Consider the following 13,761-nt stretch of genomic DNA (forward strand, 5'->3'; position numbering starts at 1 on the left):
TACCCATAGTCCTCTATTCCTCTGAGCTCCATGTAGCCATCCAGGAGTCTCCTAAAAGACCCTAATGTTTCCACCTCCACCACCGCCACCGGCAACCCATTCCACTCACTCACCACTCTCTGCATAGAATACTTAACCCTGACATCTCCACTGTACCTACTTCCAACCACCTTAAAACTATGCCCTCTTGTGCTAACCATTTCAGCCCTGAGAAAAAGCCTCTGACTATCCACATGATCAATGCCTCTCATCATTTGTACATCTCTATCAGGTCACCTCTCATCCTCCATCACTCAAAAGAGAAAAGGCCGAGTTCACTCAACCTATTCTCATAAGGCATGATTCCCAATCCAGGCAACATCCTTGTAAATCTCCTCTGCACCCTTTCTATGGTTTCCATGTCCTTCCTATAGTGAGGCAACCAGAACTGAGCACAGTACTCCAAGTGGGGTCTGACCAGTGTCCTATATAGCTATAATATTACCTCTCACCTCTTAAACTCAATCCCACAATTGATGACAGCCAATGCACTGTATGCCTTCTTAACCATAGAGTCAACCTGTATAGCGGCTTTGAGTGTCCTACGGACTTGGACCCCAAGATCCCTCTGTTCCTTCACACTGCCAAGAGCCTTATCATTAATACTGTATTCTGCCATTATATTTGACCTACTAAAATGAACCAACTCATACTTCTCTGGGTTGAACCCCATCTGCCACTTCTCAGCCCAGTTTTTCATCCTATCAATGTCTCCTTGTAAATTCTGATAGCCCTCCACACTATCCACAACACACCCAGCCTTTGTGTCATCAGCAAATTTACTAACCCATCCCTCCACTTCCTCATCCTGGTCATTTATAAAAATCACGAAGAGTAGGGGTCCCAGAACAGATCTCTGAGGCACACTACTGGTCACCGGCCTCGATGCAGAATCTGACCCGTCTACAACCACACTTTGCCTTCTGTGGGCAAACCAGTTCTGGATCCACAAAGCAAAGTCACCTTGGATCCCATGCCTCCTTACTTTCTCAATAAGCCTTGCATGGGGTACCTTATCAAATGCCTTGCTGAAATCCATATATACTACATCTACTGCTCTACCTTCATCCATGTGCTTAGTCACATTCCCAATGAATTCAATCAGGCTCGTAAGGCTTCTTTGCCTCTGACAAAGCCATGCTGACGACTCCTAATCATATTATGCCCCTCCAAACGTTCATAAATCCTGCATCTCAGGATCTTCTCCATGAACTTACCAACCACTGAAGTAAGACTCACTGGCCTATAATTTCCTGTGCAATCCCTACTCCCTTTCTTGAACAAAGGAACAACATCTGCAACCCTCCAATCATCTGGAACCTCTCCCATCCACATTGATGATGCAGAGATCATTGCCAGAGGCTCAGCAATCTCCTCCCTTGCTTCCCACAGTCACCCAGGGTACATCCTGTCCAGTCCCAGTGACTTATCTAACTGATGCTTTCCAAAAGTTCCAGCACATCCTCTTTCTTAATATCTACATGCTTATGCTTCTCAGTCCACTGCAAGTCATCCCTACAATCACCAAGATCCTTTTCCGTAGTGAATACTGAAGCAAAGTATTCATTAAGTACCTCTGCTATTTCCTCTGGTTCCATACACACTTTTCCATCGTAACACTTGATTGGTCCTATTCTCTCACCTCTTATCCTCTTGCTCTTCACGTACTTACAGAATGCCTTGGGGTTTTTCTTAATCCTGTCCACCAAGGCCTTCTCATGGCCCCTTCTGGCTCTCCGAACTTTCATTCTTAAACTCTTCCTGCTAGACGTATAATCTAGATTCATATGATTAGCTAGTTTTTTGAACCACTTGTATGCTCTTCTTTTCTTCTTAACTAGATTTACAACAGCCTTTGTGCACTACGGATCTTGTACTCTACTATGCTTTCCATGTCTCATTGGAATGTACCTACTCAGAATCCCATGCAAATATCCCCTGAACATTTGCCACATTTCTTCTGTACGTTTCCCTGAGAACATCTGTTTCCAATTTATGCTTCCAAGTTCCTGCCTGATAGCATCATAGCTAGCCTTACTCCAATTAAATGTTTCCCTAACTTGTCTGTTCATATCCCTCTCCAGTACTATGGTAAAGGAGATAGAATTGTGATCACTATCTCCAAAATGCTCATTCGCTGTGAGACCTGACACCTGACCAGGTTCATTTCCCAATACCAGATCAAGTACAGCCTCTCCTCTTGCAGGCTTATCTACATATTGTGTCAAGAACCCTTCCTGAACACACCTAACAAACTCCACCCCATCTAAACCCTGTACTCTGTGGAGATGCCAATCAATATTTGGGAAATTAAAATCTCCCATCACAACAACCCTGTTATTATTACTTCTTTCCAGAATCTGTCTCCCTATCTGCTCCTCGATGTCCCTGTTACTATTGGGTGGTCTATAAAAAACACCCAGTAGAGTTATTGACCCCTTCCTATTCATAACTTCCACCCACAGACACTCCGTAGACAACCCCTCCATGACTTCCTCCATTGTTGCAGCCATGACACTATCCCTGATCAACAGTGTCACACCCCCACCTCTTTTTCCTTCCTCCCTATCCTTTCTGAAACATCTAATGCCTGGCACTTGAAGTAGCCATTCCTGCCCCTGCACCATCCAATCCTCTGTAATGGCCACAACATCATAGCTCCACGTGCTGATCCACACTCTAAGCTCATCTGCTTTGTTCATGATACTCCTTGCATTAAAATAGATGCATCTCAAAGTATCGGACTGAGCGCGTCCCTCCTCTATCACTTGCCTATCCTTCCTTTCGTACTGTCTCTAAACTTCCTCTATTTGTGAGCCAACCTCTCTTTCCTCCATCTCTTCAGTTCAGTTCCCAATCCAACAGTACTCAAACAGGAGTACTTATCGTTCAGGGGGACAGCCACAGCGGTACTCTCTAGTACCTGACGCTTGCCCTTCTCTCTCCTGACTGTTACCCACTTCTCTATCTCCTGTGGTCCTGGGGTGACTACCTGCCTATAGCTCCTCTCTGTCATGTCCTCTCTCTCCCTGACCAGATGAAGGTCATCCAGCTGCAACTCCAGTTTCCTAACCCATCTCTAAGGTGCTGCAGCTTGATGCACCTGATGCAGGTGTAGTCATCTGGGAGGCCGGGAGTCTCTCAGACCTCCCACATCTGACACCGAGCACAGAAAACCGGCCTCACACACATTCTCTCCAGTCTTTATTTTAAACAGCACCTGCAGATTTCCTTGTGTTTGTAATAAAAAAATACACTTACTAGAACTTACCTTTGCACCCCCTGCTCAGAAGGTCCTTTCAAACGAGCGGGCTCATGCTGGGAATGTCAGCTATGGCAGGTGTAAAACTGAGGGGAAGAGATAAAGCGCCTTTCGGCTCGTACATTCGTACTCTGACAACTAAGACAATTGCGCTGCTCCAAAGAGTGCTATATAAGGTCATTCTTATCCTTGGCCATGAGGCTCTATAATGAGTCAACCTGTAGATGGGGAAGTGATGACCCCCTCCTATTAGACTGTTTGAGGAATGTATTTTTTAATTCTTTCTTACTTCACCTAATAGTTGTATATTTGTATTTCTGTGCAAATGTAATGCTACTATGGCACTGTAAATTCCTTTGGGATCAATAAAGTATCTATCTATCTATCTATCTATCTATTGTTATTATATGCTCTGGATACAGCTGTGCTGCAGAAGGTCTGGTGTGCTGGACAGAAGGCAAAAATGTAAATCTCTTTTAGGCGTTGTTGCCTACATATTGCACCATTAGAGATTAGTGCCTTTTGAATAAATCTGTGTGTCCTTACCTAAGTACAAAGTTCAAACTACAAAGTTTGAAGTAGTTTGGTATCAATATATGTATATATATGATATATGTTGCCATAGCATAATATCCACAGTGTAATGGTTTGAAAGTATTTTGTCAGCTGGTAAAGTTCTTTTATCCTGCAATAACTCATTGTGAACTATTTGCATCCTAAAACATCATCAGATAACAATTGCAGTTCCTCCAGAGATATTCCACGTTACAAAAAGAAGACAACATCTCTGTATAATTTTTCTTGCAAACACATCCTAATTTATCACTGAAAGCACATATTGTTTCTACTTTTAAATTGATCTCTATCAACAGTGTATCAAAACTATTTGTTTGGGTTACTGCTAGTAGACGAAAGATTTGGTTCGTGGCAAGTCATGCTCAAAATTTGATCCTGGTATTTAATTTGGGTCATGTGTGGAAACATAGCCTAACACAAAATCTTCTCAACATTTTTGAGAAGAAGTTGTGGTGAAGTCAATGTCAGTAGCTTAACTTCCAGAACATAGTTGTAATGATCAGAGAAGTTTAGTGACCTGACAAATATTGTCAACACAAGGTCCTGCACGTGCTTCCAGAAGCAACAGCTTTATTTCAAAATGCATCCTTTTCTTCCTACTTTCCTATAATCACTTTATTGTCTCTTATTCACACACTTAATAAGCTACAACTTCCAGTTGCTTACACTGACATATTTGTTCTACCGTGATAGATAAGTTCCCTAAATATGACTCAAGTACACACCTTTCTTACATGCAGAACATTTCCCGCTACTCTGCATAGCCCTTTGGGAGAGGAGGTGGTATAACACAGGCTGGGTGTGTGACAGGAATGCAGGTATCAACTTTAGGCATCCAGAGTAATAGAAAAAGCAACTGGCTGTACTTTGCAGTGGACATAAATGTAAAAATAAATGGACAGGAATTGTGAATACATGGAGGGGATTAGGGGAATTGTAAACAATGCAGCCAGATATGGGTTTTTTTGGCTGTTACCAATGTTCTTGCTTAGAAAATATTATTCATACAAATAAAATCTTTAAGAATGCAAACAAAAGTGGCACAGCAAACACATTACATGTTTGTTTTACATTTTTACGGAAATCTCACATTTCGTCATCTATAGACAAGTCAGAATTTTGGCAGATATTAAAGATTAAAATTTCTGGAGGTTATGTGATAACTTCAACAAGCTGTACAATAAGTGGATATCTACAATTCTATCTGTTGAGATGAAAGGGACAAATCTCTTGCAATCCATCTTGCCTGGAGACAATGGTTGAATAGAGTAAGACTTACTGTTTCATTGCTTCCATCCCTGTTACTAGGAACTTTAAACCTTCTCATATTGCCATAGTGAATCCATGTTTGTGGAGGGTAACTGGCATTGTAAATTCTATGTTAGTATTTATTAGCAGATAACAATTATACTGAAGAAATTATATTAGCAGGATATCCTCTGATTGATTTATATGTGTACATTAAATGCATTGGCCTATTTGAAAGCATTATTCAAATATCTTTTGATATTTGATATTTGCATCCATTATTGTCTGTTTTGATCCATTGCTTTATTTACAAATTGCTTCATTTGCATTTTCCGTGATCAAACCCACAGAGACAAGTCATGGGGCATTTTGTGGTTGTGAAGCTGCTAACTGTTCAGGGGTGATCTCTCCAGCAGTTTGGCGATTTATTCAAGGTCATTTGCATTCTTTATTGATGACTTGGTTTGTTGTCTTATTCAACCAATTGGATGCTAACATACAAAACTCTTGGAAATATATTTATAACTAGGGATATGTTCATACTTCTTGGCAGTTTCTGAAGGTTTTTATGCTGCTCCAGTAATCAGTCTTTAAAGTTGGCTACCTTCATACCGAATCTTTACAAGTGGCAAATCCATCCTTCAGGACTATTGCAATTTATTCCACTGTTTTTCTGAGATTGCAGCTTTTGGGTAGAAGGTAAGCAAATAAGATTCTGAATTGCAAATAGCTCATTCAACATACAGTTCATTACTACAAGCATATTGATAATAATTCCTTACAAATATGGGAGTTTACTTGTTCACAAATTACTTGCTGATAAACTAGCTCATATCTCTCTCATCTTTGTCAATTGTACTGCTTAACAGAATGCTAAGTAAAATATCACTTTCAAGCAGTGCATGATTACAGTTATAACTTTCATTTGTATTCCAGTCACTGTAAATACATGCTCTTTTAACAATCTACAGAGCGTGTAATTCTAAATGAAATGTCTTCTGCTTTGCAGGTTAAACTCAAGTGGTATTACAGTGCACAGATTTGCTGTTTCTTTGAGCTGACACAGTTGCTTAATTGAACGTTTGATTCCTGTCCAATGACATGAAAATCAATTGGAAGATTGTTTCACCTTGCATTCAAAGATTTCCAAACACAATTATTCATTGAATAAATAAAAAAGTTGGTTATTTAAGAAAAAATTCTTACATTTCATTTTTCTTGATCATGGAGAGCGTTCTGACAGGCTGCATCACTGTCTGGTATGGGGGTGGGGGTGCTACTGCAGAGGACTGAAAGAAGCTGCAGAGGGTTGTAAATCTAGTCAGCTCCATTTTGGGTACTAGCCTACAAAGTCCCCAGGACATCTTTAGAGAGTGGTGTCTCAGAAAGGCAGCGTCCATTATTAAGGACCCCCAGCACCCAGGCCATGCCCTTTTCTCACTGTTACCATCAGGAAGGAGGTTCAGAAGCCTGAAGGCCCACATTCAGCGATCCAGGAACAGCTTCTTCCCCTCTGATATCCGATTCTTCAATGGACATTGAAGCTTTGGACGCTACCTCACTTATTTGATACACGGTATTTCTGTTTTTTTGCATATTTTTTAAAATCTATTCAATATATGTAATTGATTTACTTGTTTATATGTTATTATGTTTTTTTTTTCTCTCTCCCTGCTAGATTAACGTTGCATTGAACTGTTGCTGCTAAGTTAACAAATTTCACGTCTCAGACTGGTGGTAATAAACCTGATTCTGATTCTGATAAAGTTTTGTCTTCTGAATGTACTTAACACCAAGCAGGGGTAACAGTTGCCCAGTAGACCATAAGGTTATGCCATTTTCTGAGGTCTTAATAATCAAATATTTTGTCATCATTGACCAATGACAGTGCTGGTGCATTGAAAGTGTCTACCTTCCCTTCACCAATTGCTGGCTACCAAGAAACGGGAAATGGATCACATTTTTCATGGTCTTACTGTGAGCTTTTATTATTGAAACACAGTATAGCACTGTGAGGACAGGTTGGCAGAGGAGCTCTGTCAGCAGGATGTAAGGGTTGTTCTCTTGCATGCCTCACATAATGAGAACATGAACTCCAAGTGTGCACAAGAACAAGCAGCTTCATCTGCAACCAGCAGCTCCACTAAGGGCTGAGTGAACTTGGTTCTGGAGTATAATCACCGCTGGTTGATGTTTCTTATTAGTTTCGCAAATCATCCCCAGTCCTGTGGAAAGCCTGATAAAGGTCGCAGCACTGCAGCAAGAAAGGTTGAAACAATGATGTAGCCTTGTTTCACATGAACCTTCATTGAGATTGGCTGTTGGTTAGACAGACAAAATATAAAAGTAAGAAAGATTTTATGGATGACTGGATTTGCAGAGGGTGCTCCACAATCCCTCCTCATCAGTGGGGTTAAAAGATTAAGTAAGTTGTATTGTCCCTTCTTGGAGATGCTGCATGGTGAAGATAATGCCCACCCTATCTCTAGATCAGGGGTTCCCAACAATTTTTACACCATGGACCAATACCATTAAGCAAGGAGTCAGTGGACCCCAGGTTGGAACCCCTGCTCTAGACAAATGGAATTCACACTGTGATTCGGGAAGTGGTTTTCCTGCTACTAGGAGGTAGAGTCCACCTGGAAATGGATGCCAGAGTTAACTGACACTGTGGTAGACATGAGAGGGTCTCTTTGGAGTTGCCACCATCAGAATTGTTTCCTTTCTTGAAATGAGCATGACAGTCAATCAGAAAGATCCAAGGGGTGGCAAGCTGAATGAAACTGAGGATAAGCTCAGCCAAAAAGAAATAGGGTAGAAATCTTGAATTATGTTTCAGAGAATTTACTCAATTTCTTCATTGCAGAATCTTCATAATTTTTTTGTTTTCTCTTCCTCTATTCATATGGATAAAATATCAGATGCAAATACATTTGTGAAAGAGCATGTGCATTACAGATTTTATCTCTACAACTGGAATATGAAATCCCATAGGATTTATAATCAATCCATTGAAAGGGTTTGATTATTCAAAGCAAAAACATGTCATACATAGACAAGCCGGGTTCACAGAATATTTTCACAACATTGCATGTTACTAATTTATTGGGTACGTATGTATACACTTTTAAAGGTGCCTTAGTGCTGAAATGTTTTGGAGTAGCTGGAGGCGTGAGATATTATTGTTGTGAGCTTGTTTTCGGAATTGTTAAATTTAAGCTTTCTCTTCATATTATAGTAAAATGCTAACAGGTTGATGCCAATTTCACACCCATGTAATGAAAAACAATTTGTATAATGCCATGGAAACAGTAAAATGAATGCTGTTGTCAAGGTTTAAAAAATCCAGCTTGCCATGGATTTAATCTTCTAGAGTTGATTGAAGATATAGGAAGTATTATGAGTGTGGAAAATAACTGAATTTTCTAAGTCAAGACATAGAGGTACTTATCGTGGAATACAAATCGTAACTAATGAATATGCATTGTAACATTTGACTGATTGATATTACTACACTAGCGCCTCCAGGCTTAAATAGCAATGTTGTTGTTTTAGCAGTTTTATTTATTGTCATTCGAATTACTTGGTCAATTAAGTAATAGACTGAAATTGTCAGGGGCTATTGGACAGATATTGAATGACTCAAATTATTATTATTTTCCATGTTTTATTTTGTAAAAATGTATTTATTGGCAATTTAGTATGACCAAAATTAAATATCCAGTTTCCATCCATTCAAAATATAAACTATTCTCTCATGATATGTGGTTGACTTGGATTTACTGAATGCCATCTAAATATTGTCTGCTAAACATATTCTGAAATGGAAAATACTATTTTCCTACTATACCAGGTTTGAATAACTTACATATATTGCAACACTATAACATTGTCAGATGGTGATTCTAGCAGTTTTCAAATCGATCTCACTTGATATTAATGTTAGAAATAATTAGGTATTATCTTCCATGAAAAGTATCAGCTAAGTAAATTTTTAAAATGCTGAAAATTACAAAGAAACACAACATCTGTAGCAAAAGAAATGTGGTTAACAGGACGTTTATTGGACGTTTTGATAGGTCTTTCACCTAAAAGGTGAAACTTTCTGTGTTGATACATAGGCACAAATTCTTTCTGATTTGTAGAAGTGAGCTTTACAGATCTAGTTTGATTGCAGACTTGAACCTGTAACTGAGGCTTATTTGTTAATACTCTTGTCTGAGACAAAAAAGATAGGGTTTGAGTTCCTTTCCAGAACATTGGATAGAATAATGAGCCTAACTTTCCAAAGTAGCACAGACTGCTGTGATTTGAAAGTACATCCTATCTTTCAGAAGGGAGAGTAAAGTGAGGCTTTACTGAGTCTCTAAGGTAGAAGCAAAATATTTCATGGATTATTTTAAAAAAACAGTCGTCCTTCATTTGGGATTACTACAAAACTGGAGCAACACACACACACAAACTGCTCAAGAAACTCAGCAGGCGAGGCGCATCTGTGGAAATTAGTAAGCAGTCAACGTTTTGGGCTGAGTTACTTCATCAGTCCTGATGAGTTGCCCAAGTATGTTTGTACATTTGAAAAACCAGATTGCCTGCTGCAGATAGAAAATATAGGAGAATACAAAGGAAGCTCATATCAAGATATTTCCCTCCATCATTCATCCTCCAGGGTACAATCACCTATTTGAATCAGAATTCGTAATGTTCTTTCAGGTAAAAAAAACAACTCCCGGTCAGCTGGAAGCTAAATTGTGATCTTCTAGTATAAAATTCCACTTTGGATCTTATTGAAGCAAATAGATTTTAACCTGGTTCACACTTACTTTAATTACTTTAAGTTAAAGAGAAAAATAACTTGTGTGTGTGTGTGTGTGTGTGTGTGTGTGTGTGTGTGTGTGTGTGTGTGTGTGTGTGTGTGTGTGTGTGTGTGTGTGTGTGCGCGCGCGCGCTTTAAATGCCAACTGTGTGGAAAAGGCACAATTATTTCAATGACTGTCCTTATCAATTTGCACTATCATATAAACAATATTTTATAACTGAAAAGTAGGTGTTGGGCTGTTCTAGGCGCGATTGAAATGGAAATGAACTGTTTGTCTCTTGGCTGAGCTTCTGAGCCAAGAGAGTGGATCATTTCTCTGAAATACAGGTTGGTAGCAGTTACTGCGGATTTGTACACACCCTGCTAAAGATGAACGAGAATTGGGGGGAGGTACAGTACAGGAAACTGGCCAAAGAATGCGGTCAGGTACAGATCGCAGCTCTTCGATTACCCAGTCGCTTATTTTGACCAGGAAGCAAAAATAGAACAAATAACAAATTGGTTTTGATAATATCTGAAGAGTTGATGGTATATTCCCACGAATGTTGGGTGCTTCCAACATCGATCTTTTTTCCATTTCTTTGGTGGTCTTTACAGAATACGGTTTTTAACTGTTCTCTGTCATCCTTTGGAAACTTAATTAAGCAGTGTACTTCAGATCGTTTCTTTAAAAATAATCCCTTGAGTAAACTTTGTGGTATCACTTTCCGGATTATTACTTACAGCTGTTAACAGGTGATTTTTGAATTTGGAGACTATCGCCAGGTGGCGCAAACTAATCAAAAAGTTGGATTTGGAGAGTAAAATGAAGTTGATCGTCTCTGCCTCAGATCGGTTGTACACTTCTACATTGGGCATCTGTGTCCAATAGGACAAAAAACACATTTCACTGAATTCAATTTTGGTAGAACCTTTGAAAAAGAACAACACTGAAGAATTAGGTATCTTGTAAAAGTTATTTACTTCAAACAACTGCTGGGGAAAGTACTAAAAAAACGTGGATGAAGATTAAGAGACGTCTTGTAATTTTGTAATATTTTCACTGTCACAGATGGGCAATGCATTCAAGTATTTAAAGGTATTTCTTATTGATTAGTGGTGATTGAGCAGAACACAGAAGCCCTGTCACTCGCGGATGAGTTCCGCTTCCTGGTTGATGAGAACTGAAAAGTCAGAGACTTGCCAGTTCTAGACTGTGTGTGACACATACTGTACTTCGCATGGTTTTCATTTGCCAGAGTGGGACCGTATCGAGCCTGCATCGACAATGGCAGAGACAAATCGCCGCTTCACCAATCGTCTGTTCAAACCCGGGACAGCCGCAGAAATGAGGCAGAGCGCTTCGGTGGCCTTCAAGAGACCCTCTCAGATACTGGTGAGCGAGCGCAATACTTTCAATGTAAGTTTGAACACGCAGTGACAGTGTAGAGCAGCGTGGACACGGGAGCTGGTAGCTGGCAGTCGTCCGACAATATCATCTTGAAAATCTTAACGGGTTGCCTTCAAAAACAAACGTAAAACAAGGACGAGAGATGATTTCTATAAAATTAACTTTAGATTGAAGAAGATATTTAAAAGATGCTTAATCTTTGATTAAAAAAACTGGCCTATGTATACGTATGCGTGGAGTCGTAGGAACGCGAGTATTCCCCATGATTTAGCGCTCTCTCTAAATGACGGTGAGTGATTTTCACGGGGAACTCCTGGGTAAAAAGTAAACTTAACAGTTGGCAAGACTGTGGTTAGGCCCGAAATAATACCTCAGTTTTGTTTCTCATAAGTCTGACATTTTCTCGGAACAATTCAGGGGCCTGATTTTTATTTTGTTTTCTTGAACATTTTAATATAGTAGGCAAAGTACAATGTTTAAAGACAAAGCGAAGTGTTGACATCTTTCCCCGAAATTTATGTTGAGAAATACAATAATGCTGAACATTTTAGCCAAAGCAAAAGCATGAATTTATGAGGAATACTGGACCATTTATCGTAATTTGCGACTTAAATTGTTGTTAGGATGTTGATTTCAGACAGTTTTGAAAATGTGGATACACGACGCTGGAATCTGGAGCAAAAGAAAACGAAATGGGCATACTTTGCAGAGACTTTATACTCAAGTTACTGACCTTTGAAATAAAATTAATGTAATTGTTCAAATAATAGGAAATGACCTGTTCATTCAGTGAGACCCATGGAGTAAACCTATTATGATGACATTGGCAGCCCCTCAGCTATTGGTGTCATCACACTTGCAGTAATGGCTCCAGTAATGATTATCAAATAATGTGCACACATTGGAAAAGAGCTTGCCCTCTTCCTGTCTCATACCAGCTCATTACAGTGAAATCTTGATTCTGGAATTGTAGGACTCCTCAACAGAAGGACCTCAGTGATTTGCCAGTAGATATCAGAGGAGACCAGCACTGGCAGTTTCATGTGTGTCCTGTGATATCACAGCCTGTCTGTTAAACTGTTGTGGTATCTCTTCATTACTCTTGTTTGTGGCAACAATCTGTCATGCCACTTGCCATTCATGAAGCCAGTGATATTGGTGCTCAACCTGCAAGCAACAAAGAGCAGGCAAGGAAGTAACCATCATTGCAGAACTGTTTGAGGGCAAATTGGGAGATTTTAGGTAATTTACAGAATACATTATTTTGGAAAAAATAGTAAGTATGCTTCCTTGGTCAGGAATACCATGGAAAAGAAAATGTTTCAACTTTGCAAACTACAAAATATTTTCAATACCTTATGTTATAAAATCCTGTGCATGCTATTTCCAGTAGCGTGCTATGCTGACTGAGTTTAGCTTATTTCCTGCTAGCATCTCCACCCATCTTACTCCTATCATTAGAACAGCTAGTAAACACTCTGCCCTCCAAATTACCTACTGCATCCAAATGTTGTCTTTCAATAACTCTGTACAAGTGCATCGAAGCTGCTTTAAACACTTTGAGTGCATCCAGACCCCTTTTAACACTTAGACTCATACAACACTACAACACAGAAACAGGTCATTTGACCCATCTAGTCCATGCCAAACTGTTCTTCTGCTATCAACCTGTACTGAGACCATAGCCTTCCATACCCCTCCTATCCAAGTACTTGACCGAACTTCTCCTAAGTGTTGCAATTGATCCTGTATCCACTACTTGTGCTGAAGGCTTTTTGCACACTCCCACCACCCTCTGAATGAAGATGTCTCCCCTCAGGTTCCCCTTAAGTATTTCACTTCTGGTTCTCATCTCATTCAATGTCAGTGGAAAAAAAGCCTGCTTACATTTATCCCATCTCTACCCCTTATAATTTTGTGTATTTCTGTCAAGTCTCCCTTCATGTTCTTGTGACTCTGGGAATAAAGACCTAACCTGTTCAATGTTTCTGTGTATAACTCAGGTCCACAATTCCTTGCAATGTCCTTGCAAATTTCCTCTGTACTCACAGTACAGAGAACAGGTCTCCCTAATGGCTGCAACATCGTAACTCCACATGCTGATCCATGTTCTCAGCTCATTTGCCTGACTTACAATGTTCATTAAATTGCAGTAAGCCCAACTCAGAATATTAGTCCAACCATGCTCAACCTTTGGGTTACCCACACAAAATGATGGAGGAACTCCGCAGCTCAGGCAGCAACTATGGAAAAGAGTAAGCCGTCGACATTTCAGGCTCAGACCCTTTATCAGGACTCGTGTGTCGCTTAGATTTCCAGCATCTGCAGATTTTCTCTTTTTTGTGATTCAACCTTTTGGTTCCTGTCTTTGGATGTAGGTTTAGCATTTTCTTTCTCCACAGTTACTCCAGTAGCTGCCCTGGCACT

This window comes from Hypanus sabinus, chromosome 2 (genome assembly GCF_030144855.1).
Source record: "Hypanus sabinus isolate sHypSab1 chromosome 2, sHypSab1.hap1, whole genome shotgun sequence".
Classification (NCBI taxonomy): Eukaryota; Metazoa; Chordata; class Chondrichthyes; order Myliobatiformes; family Dasyatidae; genus Hypanus; species Hypanus sabinus.